Source organism: Desmodus rotundus, chromosome 4 (genome assembly GCF_022682495.2).
Source record: "Desmodus rotundus isolate HL8 chromosome 4, HLdesRot8A.1, whole genome shotgun sequence".
NCBI classification, from domain to species: domain Eukaryota; kingdom Metazoa; phylum Chordata; class Mammalia; order Chiroptera; family Phyllostomidae; genus Desmodus; species Desmodus rotundus.
In genome coordinates this window covers 97,798,229-97,823,261 of record NC_071390.1, presented here as the reverse complement: position 1 = coordinate 97,823,261, position 25,033 = coordinate 97,798,229, and the positions used below count along the sequence as shown (strand labels likewise).

The 25,033-nt window shown below is 38.9% G+C and overlaps 2 long non-coding RNA genes across 20 annotated transcripts in view; one reads left to right on the top strand and one right to left on the bottom strand.

Moving 5' to 3' along the window:
• Window positions 1-25,033, bottom strand: part of LOC123478123 (uncharacterized) — a 70,071-nt gene that overhangs the window by 41,347 nt on the left and 3,691 nt on the right. For 8 of the 19 annotated variants that reach the window (XR_008426672.2, XR_008426676.1, XR_008426678.1 and 5 more), the window contains exons 2-3: window positions 10,074-10,150; window positions 7,462-7,562 (exon numbers count right to left, since the gene is read on the bottom strand). This is a non-coding gene — a long non-coding RNA (uncharacterized lncRNA). Of the gene's footprint in view, window positions 1-2,237; window positions 2,415-4,095; window positions 4,151-7,461; window positions 7,563-10,073; window positions 10,151-25,033 lie in introns of those variants that run through there. The other 11 variants (XR_008426671.1, XR_008426664.1, XR_008426666.1 and 8 more) reach the window with 3 other exon arrangements.
• Window positions 1,566-16,693, top strand: LOC139440854 (uncharacterized). Its single transcript, XR_011651133.1, has 4 exons — window positions 1,566-1,933; window positions 2,631-2,697; window positions 4,752-4,858; window positions 16,118-16,693. It is a non-coding gene; the product is annotated as an uncharacterized lncRNA (long non-coding RNA).

Below are 25,033 nucleotides of genomic sequence, written 5' to 3'. Positions count from 1 at the left end.
AAGGAGCATGCGGAAGGGCTGAGCCACATGTACGCAGGTCCTTGTTCCAATCTCCCCATCATGTGTGTCTTTCTTCCTTGTTTGGAAGACCCAGGGGGCATGTGGGGCAGCTGGAGGGATTGTTGCTCTAGAGCCCTTTCTTGGAACCATGAGCCTAGGGCATTGACAGTTTCCCTCACAGGCCTGTTACATTCTACTCATGGTGGCAGATATTTATTGGAAATATACCTCGCCTTTTATATTTTAATGAACACTGAGGCTGAATCTACACAGGCAAAAATAATTATGCATTAATTAGCCTGAAACCCTGTTTTCCCCCCTCTTTGTCTTGATGTAGGGCAAACACGAATTCTCATCCAGGAATTCCATATAAATGTTCTGGTCTTCTTCCAGAGGATGCTCTGGAGAGCGAGCTAACAGAAGGTGTACTCATGGAGGTCGCAGGGCTCCACTTAGAGGTCTGAGATCGTGCTGAGATCTGTCCTCTGAGGGAAACTAACCTAATACACTGAGGATCACTTTTGCCTCGTTTTCTTCTCTACCAAGGCTCAGGACTATAATATCTGGTTTTATATCAGATCACACTACATTAGTTTATTTGGGTATAGTGGACATCCTGGGAGCTTTCATGATGGTGGATGAAGGTGACTTAACTAAGGTATAGCTTAGGAAAAAAGCAACTCCTCTCCCCCCAAATGCCTGTCTTTGTGAATATACCCCACAGACAGTCCCCCATGACTCTGTCTTCCTTCCCCTCTATGTACCAGAAACGTTGGGACTAGATTTGTGTCCATGCTGGGCACCAATATGGATGTATGTTTGTGGCCAAAAGACAATGGAATAGAAGGATTTCTAGAAATCTACAGACTAAAAATGAGAAAACTGAGTAAATTTTAAATAAAACTAGGATTTGTGATAGCAGAGCAGACTGCAAATTCAAGTACTAAATCTATGCCCACTGCATTTTGAGAATAATGTCCAACTATACCAGGGGCCTCGCATCACATCAAGTGAATGCAGAGAAAAGCCACGAAGGCAGGCACGGCACCAGGAGCAGTGGAGGGGGAGGGGGCACTGAGAAAAAGGCAGAGCCCTGACGTATTGCTCTCTGGAGCCTGCGTGCCCACTGGGAATCTGGGCTCATCATGTTATATTGAGCAAATTGTTTCAACACTCTGTGCCTCACTTTCATCATCTCTACAGTGAGGTTTAAAATGGTCCTTCTGTTCCAGGAATGTACATGTTGGATGTGGTCTGGTAAAGTGGGTACAACCAAAGGAGGGAAGCCTGGAAAAAAATTTATTTGCCTACAGGTGGCAGAGAGGGGGCACAAATACCACACAGAGCCGTCATGGAAGTGCCAGGTCTAGGGCAGGTGTCAGAAGACAGAAAGGAGGGGCAAGTCTAGGCCAGAGCCTTTATTGGAGATTCTGAGGGAAACGTAGGGCAGGGCAGGGCAAACAGTTCAAGAATGGCCAGTCTGAGTAATACCCATGGCTTCAGGCTATAGAGGTGATTTCTTGTTGCCTGGTGTCTGGCCCCGGGGTGATTTAGGGCAGGGGAAATATTGGTGTGGTGTGTGAGCATTAGATAAGGAGGTGGTTGGGGCTGCAGACTCGGGATTGGTTGGTTGGTGTAGTAGAGATGTGCTCCTGGCTAAGCCTTTGCTAGCTCTAAGAATTGGCTCTCCTGGGAGGGGCCCCTCTCTCCAAGTACATGAGGCCCCCAAATGCCAAAGCATCAAACATAAAAAAAAAAACAGTTAATGTAGTTGGTCCTATGATTGCTGGATGAAAAACAGACACATGCAGAACCTGAGAAAACATAGAACACCAACTTATTGTGAGATTTAATAACTTCATATGTATGCAGTCTACCAGCCCCAAATGGTCTCAAGTACCTAGTCTTACTGCATGGAGACTGAAGCACCGAGGTGAGTTCAGCTGCCTCTGTCCTAACAGGACAAGGCCCAGGACAAGTAAGGCCTTGCAGAGTATGTAGGAGAGTTCAGCAAGCAACTGGAGCGTTTTAAACAATGCTCCATGGTGGGTGGCATGTTGGGATCATAAAGAATATTTAAGCTGAAACAATTTACATATGTACACGTTTTTCAAGAAGCTAATTAAGTGTATAAAATGTAGGTCAAATTCTATAGAATATCAAATGGACTAAAAGTTATTTACAGAGATTTAAATATTTTAATTGTTTGGCACTTTGTTGATATTGAAGAAGAAGAAAAACAGAATATAAAAGACATACATTAATAAGAGAAATTTTTAACAGAAAGGTAGAGATGAGTAGTTGCTTTGGTCCACGCATGTTTGAGACAGCCACGGTGTCTGCATGGGGGTGATGCAGACCTTTCAGACGCCGTGGGTGGACACTGGGGAGGAAAGGTTTTGCCATCTCTGCCCCTGTGTGTGAGACCCTGAGTTAAATAATGGGAGGGTTGGACTTGGATTTATAAAACCTAGTTGTGCCTCCCTCTTTGCCACTTCCTAGCTACGTGACTTTGAGTCGTTCCCACATGCAAATGGGAACAATGGTGATTTAATAGGATGGCCCTGGAGTTTCAGTGAGATCGTGTTTTCGAAAGTATTTCAAGTGATCACCTACTCTTGCTACCCTAGCTTCTGTACCAGTCATAATTGCCGTCCCCCGGATGTCCCCTGCATTCTTGTAGAGTTCACGCAGAAGGTAGGTCTTTCACTCCTGCCATTAATGGGAGCTCCTCTCCATTGTGTGTGTAAACGGATGAGAGTTCAGGCTTCGTTTTCTCTCTGACTCTATTCCTGTAAGCCAGTCGTTTTCAACCTTTTTCATCTCATGGCACACGTAAACTAATTACTAAATTCTGTGGCACACCAAAAAATATACTATATCTTTCCTGATTTGACAAAAACAATAGGTATAGTTTTGATTCATTCACATCAGGTGGCTATTGTTGTGTTGGCTGTTGTCATTTTTAATTTGACAATCTAAGGGAAAAGAGATTAGTGCCCCTGAATAAACAGTCAAGTATTTCATCTTTTCAAACTTCTTGTGGCTTACCAGTTGAAAAATCACTGCTCTAAGCCTCAGGTTTCTCATTAAAATGAGAATAATACCATCAACCTCATAGGTTGTAATGATAGTTAAACGAAATTACCCCTGTAGAATACTTAGCTCAGTACCTGACACACAGTAATCACTCAGTGAATGGTTGCTGTTATTAGTCTCATTTCAAGTGCACATGAAGGAGTTTGATCTACACTTTTAGGGTTCAGACACAAACTAATCTATGTCTCCGTGAGACACAGTAAAGGGCATCAGCAAGAAAGTTAAAGGGAGTTCACAAATGTTACTGAGTGATCAGTGGTCAAAAGAGCTGTAATAAAAAGGACAACTGCAATAGCATAATCAATAAAATATATTTTTTAAAAAGACAAATGAAACTTCTTTAACTTTCAACAAAGCTCTGCCATAGCTCACGGTGTTTCTTTGAGAAAAGATAACACTCTAATAAAAACCTACTGACTCTTTGTGATTAAATCCCCACCCAATTTCTTACATTTGATTAACAATGAACTTTTATTGTTAATACTTAAAACTTAAAGTAATGTTAATGACAGTAAGAAAACTATTGTTTCACTTAAATGGAAATTTTTTAAGGAAGAAACACACTAATGACTATTCAGTCGGGTAAGTAACAAGCTCCTGTTACTGGGCACTGCAGTAGGAAGTGTCTTAGGAGATACACGGGTCAATAAGCAATAAATCAACAAAAAGCAAGTGCTGGCAAGTATGGGGGGAAGAGGGGGTCTTCGTGCACTGTTGCTGGGAGTGCAGAATGGTGCAGCCACTGTGGTAAGTCATATGAATTTTCCTCAAAAAGTTAAAAATGGAACTGCCTTATGACCCTGTGATTCCAATTCTGGGACTATATCCAGAGAAACTTAAAACACTAATTTGAAAGAATATATGCAGTGCTGTTTATTGCAGAACTGTTTATAATAGCTAGATCTGGAAGCAGCCTCAGTGATGAATGAATAAAAAAACTGGGGTATATTTTCTAAATGGAATACTACTCAGCCACAAAAAAGGCAGAAATCTTACCTTTTGAGACAGCATGGATGGACCTGGAGAGTATTATGCTAAGTGAAGTAAGCTGCTAAGGGAAAGACAAATACCATATGATGTCACTTATATGTAAAATCTAATGAACAAAACAAGCAAAATAGGAACAGAGTTATAGATATAGGTAACAGACTGACGACTATCAGAGGGGAAGGGGGCTGGGAGTCTGGGTGAAAATGGCAAAGGGATTAAGCAAGAGAAAAATAACCTCACAGACACAACAGTACAGTGATTACCAGAAGGACAGGGAGGTGGAGGAGGCAGAAGAAGGTAGGGGGGGAACAAATGGTGATAGAAGGAGACTCGACTTGGGGTGGCGAACGTACAATACAAAACACAGATCATGTATTATACAATTATACACCTTTAACCTATATAATTTTATTAACCAGTATCACCTCAATAAATTCAATTAAAAAAAAAAAGAAACTACTGGATGTTCAGCTGACAGATCAGCAACTGTGAAAAGATACTTCAATGGATTTCAATCATTATCTAAACACAAAATCAAAGAGCCACGTTTATGAGCATTGTTGATCATATGCTGTGAACCTGACAAAAGAAACTGTAACAGAAGCATCACATGAAGTGTTTTTCCTTTTCTGATTTTTACATTTCAATATTTGAATTTTGAGAATCACCAAAAAGAGTGGTTTCTTGGAGCAATCCCTCTAAGGAACAGGAATGCGCATGTTCTTACTGCAGAAACAAAGCGGGATGTGGAGGAAGCGCTCTGAAAACGGTGAGTGCTTCCCAAAGCGCCTACACCTCCTCCTTTTGCTCATACTTCCATTTCCAAAGAAAGCATGTCCCAGTCCAGAGAATTTGTATGTATGTATGTGTGTAGGTGTGTGGTGTGTGTGCATGTATATTTTAAACCTTCAGTCACTTTTTTATTTTAAATTATACAAATCACCTACTTGTTTCCTAAAGTACTTGAAATCAATAGGTCTTCTTGGAACATGTATTGAAAAAAGATATATCTTACAAACTTATGAAAGTCTTTTTAAGAAAATAAGGATATTCATTATGGTGAATCGTTACAAAATAAAGAAATAAAATCAGTAGCTTTCTGATATACCACCTTGTTACAAAGAAAGTATAAAGGGTAAATATTCCATTTATCTTTACAACTAAATAGCACTAATATCTAGAATAGCTTCTAAAACTTGCAGGAACTGGATGAATAAAAGTATGACATCTACACGATAGTCTGACAAAAAGGTCTGAGAACATGACTACCCATCAGGGGAAGTGGAGAGCTGTACCTTAGAAAAATTAGACTTGCTTTTTTTTTTTTTTTAAAAAAAAGGTCTGTTTGGTATAAATTTACTCACTTAGTGTATTATCAATAAAAATCAGATTTGTTGTAGGGAAGGTGGTGAGGAACTTGACCAAATGATTCTAAATTTCGCTTTGGAGAATGAACATGTTAGTATAGAGAGTGGAATTCTGAAAAACAAAAACACCAGGAAGGAACATTGCCTAAACTTACATACCTTAAGTTTGCTGAAACTGAAACAGTGTAGTACTGGCTGAGAAACGGATGGTTAAGAAACAAAATGTCCTTCTTTGACCCAAATATGTATAAAAATTTAGGATTTGAGAAAGTTAGAATGTTGAGCCAGTGAGAAAAATATGCATTAGCAAATAATTGTTTTTCCAACATGTAACCATTGAGAAAAATATTATTCCTACAGTGCTGTTTACATTATTTATACTTGTTAAAAAAGAAACTATAAATGTAACAAGAAAATATGTGTAGATTTTAAGAATAATATTAGATTTGGGGAAAGTATTTTTAAAGTATTAACACAAAGCCAGAAATAATAAAAATAATTAAAAAATAAGATTGATAAGTTTAAGTATAAAATAATTAAATACCTCTGTGTGAAATAAACATCTCAGGTGAAACTGGAAGACCAATGGCCAGTAGGAACAAATGTTTTCCACATGGCAGAAGTCTACTATCTTTAATATAAAAAGTCTCTTACAAATTAATAAGAATGTACACCCCAGTGGAAAAATGGATGACATACATAAATAACAGCATGCAGCAGAAACACTTTGGTTGTTTATAAAAATTAGTGGGGCACCAAGACCTGAAGGGGAGAACTGACATTAAACTTAAGAGATAAAATACAAAACAGAATTCTCACTAGTAGAATCATGTTTTTGTTATGGTGCAAAGTATTTCAAACTTTACTACTTACCAAAATATTATATTTGTATATTGGATGTGACTCTAATCTTCACTAAAGATCTTTTTAAATTAAACTTAAAAATCTTAAGCAAAAATGGTATTTATTGGTTCACGTAACTAGGAGGCCCAAGGGGTACACTAGCTTCAGGCATGGCTGGAATTCAGGGGCACAGACTTTGTTATCAGGACTCAAGTCTTCACCTTCTGGCTCTGCTTGCTCTGCACTGGCTTCATCCTCTGGTTGGCTCAATGTAACAGGCCCTATTTGTTCAAGCTTTTTATCCTACAAAGCTGAGCATTCTCAGTAAAGAGAGCTTCTTTTCCTCCACAATTCAGTTGAATATCACTGTACCGACATGAATAACAGGACTACTCCTGAACTAGGTTTAAAGAGATTGGCTATGCTGATTGATCAGGTCTGAATTACCTATATACCCATGAAGCCTAAGGTTTGGTTAGACCATCTGAACCTCATGGACTGAAAATAGGGAGAGGTGGGAGTTTTTCCAAGAAAACTTCCACATTTTTCCAAGAAATGTGGGAGTTTTTATAAGGAGTGGGAAGGATGCTGGGCAAAAATTAAACTTTTTATTTTGCGATAACTGCAGATTCATATGCAGTTGTAAGATATAATATGTAAAAATTCCTTATTCAATTACCTCCTGTTGGAAATCTTGGTAAAACTATAGTACTATATCACAATAAGTTGTCATTTGGGATGGATAAAATGATTTGGATTAAATGAAAGCTCAAAATTTAAATTAACTGTAGTACCATGCCTTAGACATCATAGTCAGTACATAATTTTTGATTGGTTGATCTTGTCAGGCACCATTAATTTAAACTTCAAATTTCACCAAGTAGTTCACATCATTCATTTTATAATATTTATTAAGCACTTGCCACATGCAAAGCTAAATGGAGTAAAGATGTAAAGGTAGGAAAGTGTGTGATGTTCAGGGCAATGATAATTGTCCGATGGGATTGCGCTGCAGGTGTGAAGTGGAAGTTATCAGCTAGGCTGCTTTTGACTGCAAGTAACAGAACATGTGACCAACAGTGTCTTAAATACGTAGGGGTTTATTTTTTCTCACATAGTAAGAAGAAGATAGATGATTGCTGGCATTGTTTGCATTACTCACAATTCTGTGAAGGATGTTGGCTCTTTCTAGCTTTCCATTCTGTCTTCTTCATTTGCTGCTGGCTTTTCCTCAGCTGCTTAAAATCCATTTTTCTCCTTCACCTGAGTATATATTTTTATTGATTTTAGAGAGAGAGGAATGGGGTGGGGAGGGAGGAGGGAGGGGGGAGAGAGAGAGAGAGAAACATGGACTGGTTGCCTCCAGTATGCACACTGATGGGGGCTGTAGCCCACAACTTAGGTAGATGCCCTGATGAGAAATTGAACCTGCAACCCGTTTAGTGTGTGGGACAGTGCTCAAACCAATTGAGCCACCTGGTCAGGGCAAGGCCCATGGTTTCTAATATAGCTGTCACAACACCAGGCATTACCTCCATATAAGAAAAAGAGGAAAGAGGAGGTTCCAGCCACATTTGTTTCTTTCATTAGGAAATACAGCCATTTCTAGTTGCATAGGGTGTTGGAAAAAGGCTATCTGACAAAGGGTGACAACATTATGATTATTGTATTGGAATGATTACAACTCACCCTCTGGGGATAAGCACATACAACTGAAGTTCTGATCGCAAAAATAGGGCAAATTGGCTGCTGGTGGGAAACTCACATTATTCTACAGAGGAAGAGGAAAAGTTGGTGGTAAAACCTTGGAGACCTTTTAGGAAGGTTAGGAGTTTATGTGTTATCAACAAAGATGTAGTATTTAGCGTCTCTAACGAGTAGATTGGATGCTTGATCGTTGTAAACCATGGCATACTTCTGGGGTTTTAGGTTGTATTGTGATCATGAAAATTGTCTTGGTATTTCAGTTTTATGTCCCAGAAAAAAACACTGTTGACTAGGCCTTATAGAGAGAAACTTTTGCAATCTATTTAGCAAAATAGTCAGGAATGTATAAGAAAAGGTGGACCTATTATTTATTTACCAGAAGTCTGATTTATCCTGGAGCAGCCTATCAGGCTTCAGAATTTCATGAACATTTGAGGGCGAGAGATCTAAGTGTCCCCTACAAACTGGTAGAGCCAAGTGACTGGCTGGCTGTTTGTCCTCCAGCCCAGGGCTAACCTCTCTTAAGAGGATTTGCAAATAGTCAGTGTATACCTACTCAATGCCTCATGTCTAAATGTGACGCAAATAACAGTGTTTTTTTTTTTTAATACCAACTGTATACCAGAATTTGGCTATGTGTCCCCATGTTATGCTTAAAGTGTTCATTGAAATAACTCTCCCAAAATGTATTTAACTATTGCCATGAAAATACTGACCACTTTTGACCTAATATGGCAGATACTGGGAGATCTAAAATACTGTGATTTATATTTTTTTTTGGTAAAAATTCCTTTTAAGAAAAGTGCTATGAAAAAGGATCTCTTTAAAAGTTCAACCAGGTGTTTCCCTATTTGATGAAAATGCATGTGCATGGTGTGCCTATGGTATTGGAATTACAGATTTGGTGGTGAGGTTGCGTCCATCATTTTCAGTATCACTTGGTGTTAATTTTTAGTGATTATGTAAATTAGCTAAAGCTTCCACCTTTTGGAAGCTTGTTTCCTTTTTGTTGCTGTTGACTTTAATGACTTTGCAGTAAGTTTTCAATCTTTGTAAGAAATGTGATCAACACTGTCATCATTTAAAAAAATTAAAGCGAAGGTATATAAGGCTGTACAAAGAGAAGACTCAGAGATTTGTTCAGGGTAGAGGTGGGAAGAGGTCATTCTGCCTTAACTTTTTCTAATATACTGTGTCCCTTTCTTGTGGGAAAATAAGAAAATGTGGTTATTCATTAAGACAAATTAACCAGAAAGTAGTCTCTAGGCCATTTCATATCTAGAAATATTATTATAAAACAGTTGCTAAGACAGATTTAATCAGCAGAAACCAAGACTTGAGGCAATGACAGGTAAAGTATGGGTGACATTGTAATTAAAAACATGTGGTGATTTTTAACTGACATAGAGGCTGTCTAAAAGCATTGTGTCAGGATTCCTGTATGGGCATTCTCACACAGGCTGTGCTGCCCTTTCATAAAGTGTTGCTCTGTTATATCCATTGGAATTTAGGAACTGCGAGAGTTGGGGGCTAGCTAATGCAGCACAGGTCCAGAATGTACATTTCAGAGCAATCGTACTACTAGGGTCTGCCTCTAAGGATTGCAGTTCTAGATGAATTCTGTAAGCCACCTCAAAACCTCAGCATGTCTCAGTTGCCTATATGATAACTTATTTCTTACTTTGAGATCTTTCTTTACCATTATACTTATGTATTTTTTAACCTATTGCTTCTGTGGCAAAGCAATCTCCAGGTTGCCTACTTCAATGTTCAATAGATTGTTTAAAAGTTTAAACACAAATGTGTTTTGGCAAATAACGAAGGCTGTAGTTGGGTTGCCAGAGATCCACACGAGGATGAAATTGCAGGGTCTTTCTTTGGTCTTGCAAAGCAGGACCCAAGTGAATTGTTTCTTTCTTCCCCTGCCTTGTCTTCCTTCCTCCCCCTTCCTTCCTAGATAGCTCACATTCAGTCCTCTTTTGGTGGACATTTTTTAGCAACAGCTTATGTCCCTAAAATTATACAATATTTGGCAAAAGAGAAAACCAAACACTAAGAAACTCATACCTGTACAGTTAGAAATAGCCATCAGGTCTTCCCACTTTTGACGCAGCAAACTTTCCAATACTACATTCTTCTACATACTAGGGGACAAAACAATACAGGCATATATAGTTTCAGAAAGCATTCAACTTAATTACAGAATGTAATCTAGACAATTAATAATGTTTTCTTCACAAAAGAACATTTACACGTGTTCTTTGTCTTGTGACTGGCTTTAATGGATCTACACAGAGAATAGCTTCATTCAATGATAATTCCTATTAAAAAGATATGACTGTATTTTTGGCTAGGATAAATAAGCTGCTTGTATTTTGAAGAGCACTGGATTGCTTATGAAGGATGTTGGCCCATTAGAAGTAAATAGCAAACATAAGAATTTTCAAATCACCTTTGTATTCAAATAGGAAAATGTGTTAGAGAGAAACTTTGCTTTCTGGAGTCCATGTATTGTGTAAAGGAAAGCAAAGAAACACCTTCTTATGGATGGAAGAGTCTTGTATTAGGATTTCACAGTTTGAGAGAGGGACACTAATGAACCTTCCACCTAGAAAAATGAATAGGAAGTGCACATTCACGGAAAATAAACCACACTAGTTAGGATTTTCTAAGTTTCTTGACATGATGTGTTCTAACTTATACTTTAAGCTTGTTTGCTTTCATATATCTCTTAAATAGCAAAGCTAAATATGTATATATACACACACATATACATACACACATGCCCGTTTATTTCAGATGACTGGTTACAGGAATAATGCATGCCATTTCCATCACTTTATGAGGCTAAATTAGCAGGACCGAAACAATGTTTTTTTGTGACAGGATTAATATTTGGAGGCTCTGTGAGTTTTCTGAGCGCAGACGTTGTGTAGCTTTTAGAACCTGTAGAATTTTCTCCTCTCTGAGGGAGTCAGACTTGAGTTACAGTGGTAGGCAGATCCCAAAGGAAAATAAACATCAGATCTGGTTCACTTTAGAGCACAGCCTGCCAGCTAATATTGTGTTGGAAGATCTAGTAGTAAGGGACAGTGTGTGTGTGTGCATGTGTGGGGGTAGTTCTGGCTGTCGCAAGGGTTGTTTTGTTGAGCTTGTTGGATCTCCTTATAGAAAACAGCCGTGTCCTGTTTATCAGGTTTCTTTAAGACCCTTCCCAGTGCTGTCCAAACTGCGCTGGCTGTTCTTCTCCCATGTGTCACGTGCCTTTTTTCTGGAGTACAGCAAACTGGGCAGCCTCTCTTCAAATGGAACCCAACACCTTAACGGCAAATTTTTGTCATCATTTATGTGGGTAATTACAGGTATTCCTGCTATAATTTATAAAAGTATAGGAAGTTTAGATTTTTTGGTTGTGGATTCCCATCACATGAAGTTGTCTGACTGGCTCCATGCTTCACTCTCAAATCTGTTGTAAAACACCCATTTTTTACTTTAAATCTCAGTTCTGTTGTTTTTCACCACCACGATAGGGGTGGATGTTTCGATGAGGTGGAGAAGTTTAAACTCAAAAAAGGAACAAGGGTTCCTCTTTACCGAGGGTAATTCTCATTTTAATCTGGCTGAAGTGTTTTGGTTTTGATTGATTGATTTTGCTACCTAACTATCAATTCACCAAAGGCCTTAAAAACACACATCGTGAGAATAAAGGTTAGGCTATTTATCTCTATTGCTTCCCAGTGTGTTAGTTTATAAACAGAAGATTTTTAGCCAAACACAATTAAAATATAGTAAAGAAATAAGTGGTACATTTTAATGGCATGCTTTATTCCAGAAATAAGATTTTCTGTAATCATAGTCACATTGCATTTTCTTTCTCTGGAGTAGTTCATACATTTTGTTTCCAGAATGTCTTTTGCATAAAAGGAGCTAACATAGATTATTGGATGGCTTTACGGAAGGCCGAGGAAAACTGGGTGTGCCAGTTCAAACATGGTCTGAGTGCAAACTCTGTGTATGCGTGTGTTTCAATTTCCCATTGATTATTTCACGTGAGAGTGATAAGAGTCTTCAGCAGTAAATACTTTGAGTGAAATAAAATATAGCTTCTCTGCAGGGAGAAAAAGTAAAGAGGAACTAATCCAGGTTTCACCTGGATTCTGGCAGGAACAACTAGTTAAGAACACATAGAATAAAGTTGGCAAGAAATTATTTTCTTAATTGAATAAAAAAGAACCTCTCTTTGGCACAAGTATAAATGAGAAGTATTTCTCAAATGACCCAAGGAAAGAGGAGGGAGGTTTTTGTTGTTACTATTTCCAATGTTCTCAGGAAGAAATCCTCAGAAATCCTTTAAACAGGATCAGTGACTTCATAAACAGAAAATATTTACATTCTCCCTGCCAAAGTCTTTCCTGTAGGAGACAAGGGAATGTGTAACACCGTCAGGGCTATCTTTTCCCAGTATGTTCTAGTAGCATCTCAGCTCTTCTGGCACATTGAAGTCATACTTCCTATAGGATGTCTTTGTGGCCTGAAAGTATCAATGTGTTTCTCTTCTTCAAACCAATAGTATATTCTTTAATTATGAATTAATATTGTTTGTCATATGAATAATTTTAAGCCAGTAAATCCGGTGGTCTGTCTTTGGATGACCACCGCTCTGCGGCACTGCAGGAGAGTCTTGCTGTTGCTGCCCTTGCTCCTGGCGTGGGCCCATGGCATGTCTGAGTGTTAATTTCCATCCAGGTTACCTCTCCTTGGAGTCCACATTGTACAGTTCTTTGTGCCTGGTGACTTGACTCCCCCTGTGTCAGTTTTGTTTTGGAAGGCCTTTAGCCTCCAAAACACCTGGGATAAGGTTGGTTTGCTGCCTATGGCCCATGACTACATCTGTCTTTTCAGCCCTGGGAAGTCCATTTAACTGTCAGAGATCTTTCCTTATTAGCTTTTGAAGTATGTAATGACTTTCTCAGGGGATTCATCCTCCATATTCATCCTCCATGGGTGACTCTCTGGCAGTTGTTTCACAAGAGAATAGAAAAGCAAAACATAGATGGAATCGATATTGCGGCATCTGTCTATCTAATCAAATAAAAATCACCCAATACCATTCATCCCACTGAGGGCTAAGCACCGTCAGAGTCACTGAGTGAGGCAACAGCGGGGCACCCTTGTCCGTGGAGTCCACGTGACCAATTCGTCTCAGAGCTGTGCATGTCCTACAGCCTTTGTGGCTCTGACCACTACCTACGTGTTGTTCTTTCCTTTTAGTCCATTTCCCCCTTTGGGAATTGAAACCAGATTTGATATAGGGTAGCCTCTCGCATAGTTAAGAACTTCTTCTGGGGCCAAGGTCGGAGTTGGAAGTTCTGGCAAAGACCAGTAGGTATCTCAGTTCAAGCCCACCTTTCTGTGGGCTACCTTGACTCCCTGCCACCCATAGTGATGAGAAAGGTCATCCGGGACACCCAGAGTGTGGTCCAGTGAGTAGACACCTTCATGCTGTATTGGGCATGACTACCAAATCTCCAGCATTAAAGACAAACAACAACACAGCAGGTGATTCTGGAATAACCAGCACCAAGAAAATAGTCATGATGCAGATCTCCAGCTTAAGAGGGAACATTTTGCCTTGGATTTAGGGGCAAGATGAGAGCAAACAAAATTGATCTTTTGAGCAGAACAAGCACCATCAGACTAATTGGAGAGACTGAGAAAAGGATTCAAAAATAGACCAGGAGGCTCGGAGTTGCATTTTGAACTTTTACTGCAGAATCATGTTGTATCCAAAGCCGGGGAAAAAGGTGGTAACAATTATGCATTTCAACTCATAGGGTATGTGCAAAACTTTATATTGTGGGTATTTGCCAAAGTCATTAAAGGTTTTTCAGAATCATGAGTATAAATGACTTTGTAATAGTCCATCCTATGGATGGGAGGAGACACATTTTCTAAGGTGCTCAATATGTGACAAGTGAGAAAAATAGCCTCATCATAGGATCTAATCCCAAAGATACAACTTCAGTACCTAGTGAACAGAATATAAGCACCTAAGTCTGAGAGACCTATGTTCAAACCCTGGTTCTCCTTTTTTCACTGTGTGATTTTGCTCAAGTTAGTTAAACTTTCAAAATTTTCAAACTATTTAAACTGAGTCGCAATTTCTTCATCCATACAGTGGGTGTAATCATATATGCTTTGCAGGGTGGCTGTAAGGGATAAAATAAGGTAGTATTTATTAACCTAAATAAAAATAGGTAATCAATGCAAAGTAGCTATTGTAATGTTTTCCATGTGGACAAATTAATTTTTCAACCTCTCATTTCAGTAGGGTTTAAATTTATACCACTGACGTAGCAGTTAAATAAGGCACATATTTTTTGCTGATATTTAAAATTCTGTCCTGTTTCTCTACAAAACAGTGCTCAAAGGAGAAAGAAAAACTGAACACAAGCTGCTCCTGTGATACCATTTATCTCCAAATATCATGGCACAATTGTTGGTTTGCAGCACTGTGTTAGCTTAAAAATTAAACAGAGACACAACATGTTAAAGCATATATGCTAAGTAAACAAATTACTTTTATAACTCTCAAAAGTCCATGTGGAAAATGGCACAGTGGAAAAGTTTACAAGATAAATAACACTTATTTTAATAATTTTCTTTTAAAAATTTAAGATTAAGTTTACACATAAAGTATCTTTTAAGCTACATTTCCAAATTTGAAAGCAGAGAAGAAAATTAAAACAATTATTTGAAAAACAAACCTCTTAGGATAAGGGTATTCACGGTTCTCAGAACTCAGATGGCCTCTGATTGGCATCTGTGAGTGCTGGAGGCACGAAGAGGGCTTATCTTTCATCTACATCTTTTGACAACTGAATTAAGCATTTGACATATAGAACAGTCATTTTTTTTCTGTCTTTGTTTTTTTGACATTTTTTAAATTGTTATTCAGTTACAATTGTCTGCATTTTCTCCCCATCCCTCCACGCCATCCCAGCCAATCCCACCTCCCTCCCCCACCTCTACCCTCCTCCTTGATTTTGTCCTTGTGTCCTTTATAGTAGCTCCTGTAAACCTCTCTCCCCTGGAGAGCATTATGCTAAGTGAAATAAGCCAGGTGGTATAGAACAGTAAATTTTTATTAATTGAGATATATTAGTATTTTTTCAAATATTTACTTAATGCATTTTTAAAATTATTATAAATTATGCTTCCGATAAAAATCTAAAACTTGTAGACAAATAAAAAGAAGGAAATAAAACCACCCATGATCCCATCAGTCAGAGAACATTACTAGATATACTTGAGTCTTAAAATATGTGTTTATACCTATCCTAGCCAGTTTGGGCAGCTATAACAAACTACCATTCCTTAAGTGAAGTATTCATATTTTAAATTATACAGGAAAGTGAAAATGTATTTGACTTGGAGATTCAAATGGTAGGTCAAATTTATAATGTATGTTATTTAGAAAAGGGCTTGCTTAAATTCAAAACTCCATAAACTTACACTACCTCACATTTTTCCTGTACTTTTCATCTAGAGATTAGGTAGGATTAAAAAGAATAAACATAAATATTATGATTCACCATCAGAGTCTTGGAATAATGAATAGAAAGGGCCTTTAAAATTCTAGTCCAACAGCTCGTCAGTTCACAGAGAAGAAGCTGGTAAAACTTGGTGAGACAGTTTGGGGCAATAGAAAATCTTTAGACTTCAGAGTTAGAACCTGGGCTCAAATTCTGGTTCTGTCACTTATCAAATGTAAACAAGATAATGTTCTCCATCTCTTAGAGCTTTAGTTTTGCCATCTCTCATACATAGTTAATATTAACTGGTTCGCTAGACTATTGTGAAGTCAGTTCCTTTCCTGTCCTTTAATGACTTACCCGAGGTCACTTAACGCGTTCATTAGAGCATACTACAGCCCTTCCCCCGATCACTCATTGTATGGTCTGTTCAGTATACCCTGTTTCCTTTTCTAGGTAAGTACTTTGAATCATGGCGTATTAAGGTACATCATTTTAATTAAAAATTGACTAGAATGAAGAAAAGGTGTGGCAAATACTGTGATTGACCCAATCTTCTCTGTCAATGTTTTCCAGCTGGAAACTACCAGGAACACACCTGTGACTGAACAAGTTGGATTTGTCACTGGTTGCAAAGAAGGAGACCACACACCATGGGAAATGTGGGGCATTTCGGTGGAAGGTGTCTGAATAAATTATTATAAGATCAAGACTTAGGTGATTTGGGGAGAAGGTTTGAGGAAGTGGCTTTGCTCTAGATTGGCTGCTACTATGTGTAAGGCAGAAAACTAAAGCAAGACTAGAGCTGCAATTGGGAAGCAACGGCAGGTCTCCACATTATCCAGGATGGGGAAATGTTTGGAATTTTTGTGGTTTGCACAGTGACTTTATTTCTGTCCTTAGAGAAGATTATAGAGTTGCCTTGTTTTTCTCACTTCCTCATGGTCACTGATGGGGGTTTGGAAGATTGTTTGTGGTCAACAGAAGAACACCAGGGCCTCTGGTGAGGGCTGCACTATCCCCTAAGGACATTAAGGTCTACCTGTGTTAGGACAGTTTCTAGACGTCAGAAGCTATTTTTTGTTTTCTTTCCCATCTCCCTTCTCTCTTGCCACCTTTAGGCCAACAGGGACTTTGGGACAAAATTCTGGCCAAAGAGACACGCATAAGCATTTTCTGGGAGCTTCCTGATTAAGTCATTTACTTCCAGGTATCGGTACCACCCCTTCTCACTATCTCATCCTTCTTCCCAGTGTGAAAGGAGACACCACTGTAGAAGCTGCAGGAGCCTTTTTGTTCATTGTTAGGGAAAAATTAAGGAAATCTCAGTCTTTGGCATGATTAATCTGCTGAACCAGTCCAACATCGTTAACGTTGAGTTTCTTACTATGGAAAAAAAAGTAAGAAAGTAATGGGGGGAGCCCCCCCATTAAAAAACAAACAAAATCCCCCCAAAACCTCTGGTTATGCTATTTGTTACCTATAGCTGAAAGCATTTCTAAATATTAATTATTTATATTTATTATTTACTAAACTAGGCACTGTTCTGGCAGCCAAATGTTTTTATGGTGGCTCAGAACATAGTCCATTTGGAAATAGCACTTGGCATCACCCTATTTTTTAAAGAAAATTCAGCTTACGTTAGATGGATAAATTATTGTTCTTTCTGCTTCATAAGGTTTGTCATTAGTCCTTCATTCAGATGAAATTGCTTCCTTGGTTTCTGAAACCTGCATAAAAATGAGAGCTTTAGAAACCTTCCAGATTAAGTTCAGCAGAAGGAAGTGTGGGCGCATTCTGGTAGACTTGACTATTGAAAGGGTGAATACAGCTGTAAACTTAATTGCCGGAGAATTGTGATTTCACCACTGTAATTTCTGTGCTCAGAGAAAGGGGTCTCTTTAACCATTGTGATTTTTTAAACTTAACAATGTATTTGTTGGTTTTAATGCTTATTGACTCAAACAGAAAGAACTCTGCTCCTGGGGGACAATTCCCTGATTACCACGTACCACTGAGGTTAGCAGGTTAGGCTCCATGGTACAGAATCAACGCCTGCCTGAAAACTGATAAAGTGTAGGGAGGTGAGGATGAGAACTATCACTAATTACTATTAATATTTAGTGGGCAGAAAGACTAAACCACAAGGCCAGTGGGAATCCGATGTCTGCAGGATATGGGGTGAAAGTTCTTAATAAATGATAACCAAAAATGTTCAGGGAAACTTCAAGTGTTGACAGCTAGTATTTGTATATTGAAAGTTATGTGCTTATAGTCAGAATAAATTTTACTCTATCTATCAACTGGTAACTATTCTACAGGTTTTTCTTTTCTTCTTTCTCCCTTCACCTTACACATAGTAGATACAAAATAGTTGTTGTTTAAGAAGTGGCTGAAAATGTATTAAAATTTGACTCTGCAGAATGGTTCCACAATAGTGACAGTAAGAATTTATCAAAATATTTTCTTTAAACAATAAATTATTGAGAACATCACAATTCATATATTATAGATATATTACTGAGTAAAATATATTAATCTTCACTGTGGTAAACACAAATTATCCAGATGCAGGGAAATTTAATAATTGGCGAGGGAGATTCTTGACCACGCTATTAAACAGAATGTGAGTCTTGCATGGAGTGCTTGACCACACTGGGAAAATGTGTCAATGCATAAAACAGACCAGTGTATCTAATTTTCTAGGAAAAACATAATAGGAAATTATAACAAAATAGTTTCAGAAAAAAGTTTAATGTGCTACACTCAAAATGTTTATAAAAAGACTGATTTTTTTTCCTCCCCTAGGTGTTAATAGGTAAATGGAATAAATCCACCCAAATGAAATGGTTCCTATAAACTTTATCCTCTGGGGGAATTATTTATTGCAATTATGTGTCCAATTTCTAGGAGCTATACACCTTCATAACTTGTTAGTAAATTGCAGAAATATACTAATCTTTTAGTACATAAGAGGAACATGCAGAATCCTAGTTTTGTGGTAGCCATATTCAGGCTGATTTTCATCAGGTAGGATTCTCAGTTTCTCTCCATCTCCTGTTTCCCCCAGAAAAGATGCTCTTTGAAGTGAATAGGAAATCCATACAGGGAAAGGTTTTGCAAAAGATATTCAGAAGCTCATCTGTGTTTCTGATTTGAGGGTTTTTATGGTGGTGTTGATATTCTTGCAGAATGAAGTTCGGATGAAGTATGCATTTTGATGAGTTTATTTTAAGAGAATGAATGAATGAATAAATCCTCAGCCTTTAATTAAAAGGAAATTCATTAGGAACTTCTCTGTGAATCTGTTAAAGCCATGACGAGGGCAGAGGAAAGGGCAGTCGCAATTCAGTGACACAAGTACCAGATTGGATGTATAAACATTCCAGTAAGAAACAGAGGACACGGTCTGGGAGTGACCTTATTTTCTGAGCGATATGACGTTCCTGTTAAGGAAGAAGTAGGAGTCTTCCAGGTGCCCAAAGAATAGGGAGAGCCGAGCAGTTCCATAGGGCATCCAGAGACGTTCCCCAGATACTGTGAAATCTTAGGAGTTCAATAAGCACATTATATTAAGACCTGTAGGCTTCTTTTTTCTTTTTCCACAGAGGGAAATGTTGAGAAATGAAGTCGTGCAGGTTGTTCAGAGTCAGGCACTGAAGGCACTCTGAAGGCACTGAATGGCATGCTAAGGAGCTTAGACGGTGCCCTGTAGTCACATACCCTAAGCGTCACTGCAGCAGCAGCCACATCTGCCCCACGCAGTGCAGCAATCCTCGTGAGTGGGAGAGCGCCTGGCATATAGGTGCTTTGTGTGCATCAATTAGTGGATGAATGAGGAGCTGTTAAAGTATTTTGAGAAAAGCAGCAACCAATTAAGATTTAAATTTTGGGAACATCACGGACAGTGGTGCGAACACAGAAGAGAAGGGTGTGTTTATTAGATGCTGAAACAAATTACCAAAGATTTGGTGGCTGAACATTACACAGATTTATTGTTTTTTAGTTCTTTGAATCAGAAGTCCAATGTGGGTCTCACTGGATTAAAATCAAGGTGTTGGAAGGGCTGTCTCCTTTGCAGAGGCTCTGGAGGAATCCACTTCCTTGCCCTCCCCAGCTCACAGGCTGCCTGCATTCTTGGCTCATGGCCCCTTCTTCCACCTTCCTTAAGCCACACTATGTCTTGGGACTTTCCCTCTTCACATCTCTTTTCCACTATAATCCAGAAAGGTTCTCCTTTTTTAGGGGTTCATGTGATTATGTTGAGCCCACTTGGATAATTTAAAATAATCTCCCCCCGTCAGGGTCCTCAACCTTAACCGCACTTGCAAAAGTCCCTTCAGCCATGTAAAATGAAATAATCCTAAATTCTGGGGAATAGGAGTCCCTTACCTGGTCTACCACAAGGGGCCTGAAGAGACTTCACAGTACTCAACATAGGAGTCTGGTGAGAAAGGTGATTGTGACAGGGATGAAGCTTGTTCATTAAACTGCTTTTGCTCTTCCTCTTTGACAGAGCAAAAAGGCTAGTTTCGCACCTTTATACTCTGTTGCGGTCACCGTGACTAAGTGCTGGCCAATAGGAGTGCTGTATGCCTTCTCTGGGCCTGGCCCTAAACCACCCCCCACCTCATCCTCCCTCCAGGCTCTCTTTTCTCCCTGCTGGCTGGCTGTGGAGGGATCCAGCAGTGTACTCTGAGGCCCTGAGGGAGGGCAGCATCTCTAGCTAGAAGCAGCTGGGTTCCTTTGTGGAGCAAACATCCCTACCAAAGCACTTTGCAGCATGATTTGCATAAGAAATAAAACTTTATTGTGTTAGCCTCTGAAATTTGAGCAGCGTTTGCCACAGGAGATAGCCCATCCTGACTAATACTGAAATTTGTACCTAGCAGTGGGGTGCTGCTGTGGCAACAACAAACTCAGCACTGGCAGAGTTCAGCCAGCGGGCAGTGAGGTGCCTAACCCCGGGGGCTTGAAATAGAGGAACCTTGTTGTGAAAGGGAAGAACCGTGGGTAAGCTGTTGTCTGGGATAACTTGGAAGGCAGGATTCATGCCTAAGATTCTTACAGCCATAGAACAGTGATTCTTCACCCTGGCTACGTATTAGGCTCACTTGGAGAATTTTAAAAACTGTCTTTGTTTTTGTTTGTTTGTTTGTTTCTTTTTTTTAAAACATATACAGTTTTTAAAACTATCTAGAATATTAAAAACTCAGATGCTGCTCTGAGAGCTTCTGGCCTCATTGCTCTGCGGGTATGTGTTGCGGTGGTGGTGGTGATGGCATTAATATTATTTTAACAGTTTTCCAGGTGATCCTAATGTGCGTCCAGGATTGAGAACCAAAGCGCTAGGTCGGAGGCGTGATCACTTTTTCTGTAAAGGGACACACAGTAAATATTTGGGGCTTTGGGAGCAATGCCATCTCTGCTACAAGTATTCAATTCTGCTGTTTTAGCATAAAAGCAGCTATGACAATATGTAAGCAAATGGATATGTCTGTGTTCCAATAAAACTTTATTTACAAAACAGGTAAGCAGTTGGATATTACTTGTGGGCCATAATTAGCTGATCCCCTCACTAGGACGGAGATTCTCAAAACGTTTTGTTCTCAGTGCTCCTTTACCCTTTTAAAAACCTTTAAAGATCACAAAAATACTTTTGCTTATGCGTTATATCTAGTAAGAAAGAACATATTAAAATTAAAACTGAGAAGTTAAATATTAATGTATTAAAATAATTATAAATCCATTATGCTAACATAAGTAACATATTCTATAATTGTATTTTCAAAAAATTAGTAAAAAGAAAGCATTGCTTTACATTTGTCTTGCAAAACCCTATAGTTTATAGCTTAATAGAAGAGAACTAGGTTGTCATTTGCTCACTGCTCACAACTCTGTTGTGAGACATCGTCTTAGTGAGTGTGTATGAAGAAAATCTGGCCCCACACAGATATGTGGGCATTTCATGTTGGAAGACCAATCTTCTTTTGAAGGAGTATTTTAATAGCCTTTTCAGATAGTTGTGGATATTTTTGATACTGCATAATTTTTTAAAAAGTTGATTGCGGTGTGGAATCTGAGACCTTGTCAATGAACTTCTCACATGCTATTGCATAAAAATCCATTGGCTTACTTGCACTTTAAAGGGATCTTTAATCTATGCGTGATTTTGTAATATCTTATATTGGCTATTTTGAAAATATTGTTTCAATGAGTTACATCATTGGCACTCTTCATTGTATAATATATTTTTTAAAATTGTATGTGTTAATATAACCACTGAGCTCTTCAGAAAAGTATTTAAGAATTCAGAAGCTGTCAAGCTCATGGTCATGGATGCAAATTTTCCCAAGTTTTAATTTTCATTTGAAAACTAACATTACATCATTGGCCAAAAAAAAAAAAAAAAAAAAAGAGTACTGTCTGTGGTTTGTCCTCAGGTGACAGACTCACATTAAAAAAATAAATAAATAAAGACTGCCAGATGCCCAGGTCTGAAATCCATATTTTGTTTTCTTTTTTTTTTAGTTGAATGTACTGGGGTGACATTAGTCAATAAAACCATACAGATTTCAAGTGTACAGCTCAGTAAAACATCATGTGCACACTGCGTCGTGCACCCATCACCCAAAGTCAAGTCTCTGTCCCCATTTATTTCCCCCTTTTCCTACCTCCCCCTCCTCCTGCCCCCTTTCCCTCTGTGGCTATCTCCACACTGTTGCCATGGATGACAGAAAACCATATTTTGTTTATCAGTTGTGCTGTCAAGTAAAGATGGCATTCCGTAAAAGACAGATGAGTTCAGTTTCCAACTCAGACAACTGATACCACCTTTTTCCAGACCACCACCGTCTGTGGGTAGGCAGCAGAAGTGATTTGTGTTCTTTCCTTTGGGTCACATAGCATGTTTAAAAGACATGTACTCAAAAGGTAAAAGGACTCATGGACCTGGACAACAGTGTGCTGATTGCTGGGGGGAGAGGGTGTAAGGGGACTGAATGGTGATGAAAAAAATAATAAAGATAAAATAATACAAGACATGTGCTCAAGAGTTGAAATTTATAAATAATTTTTACTGTTTCCTCAAGAGCGTTCTTAAGTCAAACTGACTTTTTAAAAATGTAAGCACATGGCAGGAAATACGGCATGGTGTCCAATGATACACTGATGTGGTTTAGTAGTATTGTCTTGGTTTGTCTAAAGCACCAATAGGGTTTACCCACCATTGTTTTTGTGACATCGGTGCAAATGTTAACACAGGGATAAAGGCAAATAACCTCCTTATTATTATGAAAGTAATTTTGATATTGTGGATCCACAAAGCAGATCTTTGAGATTTACAGGGTTGTGCCAACCACACTTCACTGAGGCTTTTGGGGAAGTATTTTAGAAGAATTAGAGTGTTAGCATGTAAAAGCTATTATTGGCTTCCTTTAGTCAGGTGTTTCAAAAAAGAAACACACAGAAATACCCGGACAGTTTTCAAGCTAAATAGGAAGCAATAGGGAAAGTCCGAAGACTTGGGGAGAAAATGATTGGAAAGCGATCTGCTTCCAACAGAACCACAAAAGGCCAGTAAAACTTCTTAGGTGGACAACACGAGTTTGTTCTGTGGCAAAGATCAGGTTATAAAGGTGTGGCCCTCCAATAAGAAACAATGATCAACTAACCACAGCAACTTAACTGTAATTAAGGGGAGAGAGGGGGAGGATGGAGGGAAAGACCTGAGAATTATAACAGATGGAAGCAAAGACAACAGAAGTCTACCAAGGTTTTGAAGAACTTGTCAAGAATTCCAAAATAGACTAAGAGATACTAGTGACTGAGCTGTAACATCACCTTTTGGCTTGCAAACTTTTGGTAGTGCTCATTTCAGCTGTGCCCAAAAGGAATAAATAGTAAGGACCCCTAAGAGCTGAGGGCCAAGGAGCAAAGGGACAACAGAATTATTCCCAGAGAGCAGAATTAAGGTTTATTCAGATAACTCATTCTCTCCCAGAGCAGGGGACTTCATGAAGTCTGCCAAGCAGGATTTCAGAATTGCAATGGAATAGTGCACACTATTTGTCTGCCATTATTAGCTGTTTTGAATGGAGGTTTTAATTGTATTTATTCTCCTCCTGCTCCCACTGTGTACTGAGGTCTATCTGGAAGAAGTCCAGCCATTGTTAATATAGCAAGAACAGTTTGTGTGACACTAGTGTAACCTGGCAGCCAAGGAGAGGAGACTAGAATGCACATTCATGAACAATGATGACTTCACTGTACTAGTGAGTGGGGCTGGTAGACACCGTTGAGTGAGCATGTGTACAGTGTGGCTGTCACATTCAAAATGACTGAGTGAGTAGAGTAATGAGTCTGTATTAAATTTTGCATTAAGCTTGAACATTCCTCTGCAGAAACTATTGGGATGATTCAGAAGGTCACAGCTATGGGCATCTGGTGATTGGCAGCTTCATTATGACAACATGCCTGCTCATGCATCATGTCTCATGCAGACTGTTTTGGCGAAATATCAAATCACCCAGGGGACTCAGCCCCCTACAGCCCAGATGTGGTGTCCTGTGATTTCTGGCTTTTCCCAAAACTAAAATCACCTTTGAAAAGGAAGAGATTTCATACTGTCAATGAGATTCAGGAAAATACGACAGGGCATCTGATGGCAATTGGGAGAACTGTGTGAGGTCTCAATAGGCCTACTTTGAAGGGGACTGAGGTATCATTGCCCTATGTACAATGTTTCTTGTATCTTGTATCTTCTTCAATAAATGACTCTACTTTTCATAGTACATGGCTGGTTACCTTCTGGACAGACCTCATATAGACTAAGCCCATAACAAGACTCTACCTTCTCTTTGCTCTTACCCACTTGCCAGTTACAAGGGTCTGGTAGAGGAGCTATTTCATTGATCTGAAGATCAGAATTTAAACTAAGGTGCTATTTAAGAAGAAATAAATAGTTTCAGGGAAGGACCAATAAGCTTTTATGGACTGGGGGGCGGGGTGTGAGAGCAAAACGAGGGAGATTGAAGAGTCTGGGATGAGTTCTAGATTTCTGTTCTGGGTGAAGTGGGTAGAAGTTTTGAATGGCACTAATAGAACAATTCAGTGAACTCCAAAATGCAGTAGCAGTTTGGGGGCTAAGAGCTCGAGACAGAGGTCTGGAAGCTATGTCTCCTAGTGATTGCCCTATATGTGCCTATTATATATATGGTGGTTGGAACTATGAGAAGGAGCAGTGGTGGATGGAATGTGTTGTGAGGATGATTCAGAGGAAGAAAAACAAAGAGTCCATTTAATCAACAGCAGAGAGACTAGAGTCTGCAAAAGAGAAAATGGCAAACTCAAGAAAGTAAGAAAAATGACAGAAAAGAGTAGATCACAAAAACCAAGTAAGAAAACAGTTTGAAGAATTATGAAGTAGTAAAATATCAAATATTGCAAAGAGGTCAAATATAGTAGGAGCTAACTATTTATTAGATTTTAAAA